The sequence below is a fragment of the Physeter macrocephalus genome, chromosome 5 (genome assembly GCF_002837175.3).
Source record: "Physeter macrocephalus isolate SW-GA chromosome 5, ASM283717v5, whole genome shotgun sequence".
Lineage (NCBI taxonomy): Eukaryota > Metazoa > Chordata > Mammalia > Artiodactyla > Physeteridae > Physeter > Physeter macrocephalus.
The window spans coordinates 6,121,090-6,124,864 of NC_041218.1; the positions used below are offsets into that span (position 1 = coordinate 6,121,090).

At 58.2% G+C, this 3,775-nt stretch overlaps 1 pseudogene; it reads right to left on the reverse strand.

The window, feature by feature from the left end:
- Positions 1-2,158: 2,158 nt before the first annotated feature.
- LOC114486367 (60S acidic ribosomal protein P2-like) lies at positions 2,159-3,273 on the reverse strand (annotated as a pseudogene).
- Between the last annotated feature and the right edge of the window lie 502 nt (positions 3,274-3,775).

Genomic DNA, 3,775 nt, shown 5'->3' on the forward strand with positions numbered 1-3,775 from the left:
GCCGCGGAGCGGCTGGGCCCGTGGGCCATGGCCGCTGAGCCTGCGCGTCCGGAGCCTGTGCTCCGCAACGGGAGAGGCCACAGCAGTGAGAGGCCCGCGTACCGCAAAAAAAAATAAATAAATAAAAATAAAGACAGGTAGTTTGAGAGTCTAATGGACAAAAGTTTAAAAGCAACGGGAGAGGCCGCAGCAGAGGGAGGCCCGCGTACCGCAAAAAAAAATAAAAAATAAAAATAAAGACAGGTAGTTTGAGAGTCTAATGGACAAAAGTTTAAACGCATCTGATTCCAGGTGGGTGAGGGATGGATTGGGAGTCTGGGATTAGCAGATGCAAACTATTTATATAGAACAGATAAACAACGAGGTCCTACTGTATAGCACAGGGAACTATATTCAACATCCTGTGATAAACAATTGTAAAAGGAGGGAATTCCCTGGCGGTCCAGTGGTTAAGACTCCGCGCTTCCACTGCAGGGGGTGCGGGCTGAATCCTTGGTCGGGGAACTAAGATCCCGCATGCTGCTCAGCCCGGCCAAAATAATAATAATAATGTAAAAGAATATGCAAAAGAATATATGTACGTATGTAACTGCCTCACCTTGCTGTATACCAGAAATTAACACATCGTAAATCAACTATACTTCAATAAAATAAAGTTTCAAATAAATAAATAAAAGCATCTGATTTCCCATTATAAATTTTGAAAGCAGGGCCTACACTGAGGCCCAGGGCTCTGCCCCACTGCCAAGGCCAAGCCTGCCCATTGCCCCCAGCATCCAACACACATGCCCAGACCCCGGGAGGCCTCTGGATGGGCTCCCCATCAAAGGAAGCCACAGACCTCTCAGGCCGGACCCAGGCTGACACCAGCAGGGCCTGGATGTGGAGGCTACCTCCCTCCCCCTGCCAGCCCAGCGGGAGTCGTCAGTGAACACTCAGCTCACGCCCGCTGCCACCACAAGCCCTCCCGGACCTCCCGGCCTCCTCTCGCTGTCCCCAGTTCACCTCGTGTCTTCTGGAGATGCTAATATCTAATCTGCTCTCGCCTCATGGGGGCCTGAGCTCCCGGGCACAGAAAGGTCACAGATACCTGCCCCTGTGGCTCAGAGCCAGACTCGGCCAGCCCTGGGGACGGCAGAGCCATTTTGGTGCCCTATACACCCAAGGCAGCAGCCACAGGGCACAGCTCTGGTCACCCGATAATAATGGCCACTTACTGAACATGACAGGCTCTACTCTGAGCACTTCACACACACGAAACCATTTAACCCCTCTGAGAAAGGTACTGGTTTTCTTTTTTAAAAAAGTATTTATTTATTTATTTATTTATTGGCCACACCTCGCGGCATGCGGGATCTTAGTTCCCCGACCAGGGATCAAACCCGTGCCCCCTGAAGTGGACGCTTGGAGTCCTAACCACTGGACCGCCAGAGAAGTCCTGAAAGGTACTGTTTTGTTTCTTTGTTTGATTGGCTGGTTTTTTGGGGGCTGCGTTGGGTCTTCGTTGCTGCACGTGGGCTTTCTCTAGTTGTGGCGAGCAGGGACTACTCTTCTTTGCGGTGCGCAGGCTTCTCGTTGCTGCGGAGCACGAGCTCTAGGCGCGCAGGCTTCGGTAGTTGTGGCACGTGGGCTCAGTAGTTGTGGCGCACGAGCTTAGTTGCTCCACGGCATGTGGGATCCTCCCGGACCAGGGCTCGAACCCGTGTCCCCTGCATTGGCAGGCGGATTCTTAACCACTGTGCCACCAGGGAAGCCTGAAGGGTACTGTTAATCTCCCCATTTTACAGATGAGGACTCTGAGGCACAGGGGCCAAGTAACGTGCCTAAGGTGAGGGCTGGTAGGTGGCTGTAGCTGACCTTCCCACCTAGGCCGCCTGTCTGGCCCCGAGCCCTGGGGCCTGCTGAGCCTGGTGAGATTTCTGCTGGCACACAAGTTCATCTTGCAGGCAGCCCTCACCCGTCTTCCTTTCCTCCTGCCCTGGTACCCACATCGGGGTGGCCCAGCCTTGCCCTTCCCAGCAAGGGAACCTCCTTCCCAAAAGACTCCCCAAGGTTCCTCCTCACCCAGCACCTTCCAAACAAACTCCTGCCCCCAAATCCCACTCTCCCAGCCCTGGATCAGTAGGAGGGGCTGACACAGGTTCACGAGCCAGCCCTGCTAGGCACGCATGGCGTTCACAAAGGAGAAGCCACCTCGACAGGCAAAAGGGGCGCTGTCTGGGGCTGGCGGGCCCTCGGCACACCTCACGTTCACGCCATTAGACAGAGCCCAGAGCGGCCAGCCCGGGCCTGAGGTCAGACCGCCCTCCTGAAGTGAAGACGCTTCCCTGGGCGACCGCCATCTTCCTGAGCCCTTCAGGTACCCAGCAACGTGTGACAGTTAATTTCCCACGGTGAGACACGCCCGCCCCACCTCCCCCCGCAGGGGGTCCACTGCCCAGCACTGCCTGGGCCACACACAGGACTGCAGTGGGGTGGCGACAACCAGATGAGGCCCCTGAGGGCACAGGGCTACCCCCCAGCCCACGCAGCCGGTTCAGCTGCACACTTTTCTGCGCAACACCAGCAAGAATTCCCAGTCCCTCCAGTCCTCCGGCATCACAGAGGGACTGGCGCCTGGCAGTTGGGTTTCAGACTTTCCTCTTTTTTTTTTAATGTCAAAAGGGTTTTATTTGGAATTCCCTGGTGGTCCAGTGGTTAGGACTCCGCTCTTTCACTGCCGAGGGCCGGGGGGCCCAGGTTTGATCCCTGGTCAGGGAACTAAGATCCCGCAAGCCACGTGGCATGGCCAGAAAAGAAAAAAGGGGGGGTTGCTTTTATTTGCAGGGGAGCGCAACTCTAGTTGCACAAGCCAAATGCCACGTCGTCGTCTGACTCCCCGGCCTCCTCCTCCTTCTCGTCTTTCTGCAGATCCTGGGGCGGTGGAGACGGCCACAGCCCCGGCAGCGGGCGCGCCGGCCAGCATGCCGATACCCTGGGCAATGACGCCCTCGATGTTCTTTCTGTTCAGCTCACAGAAGACCTTGCTGAGCCGGTCATCGTACGCCTCAGTGCCGCGCTGTCCAGGATCTTCTTGATGCCCTTGGCGCTGGGGGAGGGGCTGTCCCCGAGGGCGGCCGGCAGGTAGGCGGCGAGAGGCCTTGCACGGGCGACCTCAGAGGCATCAGGGACCCAGGCTTTCCTCTTAATTCTACTCTCATGTGTCTTCAGCCTGAGGACTCACCGCCCCACCGGCCTGTCAGCTCTCAGGCCTGGGCCCCCGGGCCACACCATCGCTGTGAAACAGCGTCAGGGAACCCTGGTGACCGCGTGGGCGCTCACGGGAGGCCACCCGGGAGGGAGCCCTGGAGGCCGCGTGGCCGCCTGCAGCCTGCCCAAGTGGGCACGACGCGCAGGGCAGAGGTGGAGGGGTCCCTGCAAACCATCTTCACAAACGCCCGTCCACAGCCTGTAGACCCCACGCGGGCGGATCTTCTCCACCCCCCCTCCCGGCACCTTCACCTGTGCTCCTCTGTGCAACGGCCTCACGCAGCCCGCCTCCTCCCCGAGGCCCCGGACCTCAGCCGCCAGCCCTCGCCCCAACCTCGCCGAGCCCTGCACAGCTTGGCCGGGCAGCCGGGGAAGCCCACCGGCCGCGGAGTCTGCGTGGAGCTACGGCCGAGCCGCAGGGGAAGCTGTGCTGGACCCCGGGGGAGGGGGAGGCAGGGCACAGTTTGCAACAAGGTTCGTGGATTTAAAGGGTAGAGAGAGAAGATCGATAGATTCACTACATAAA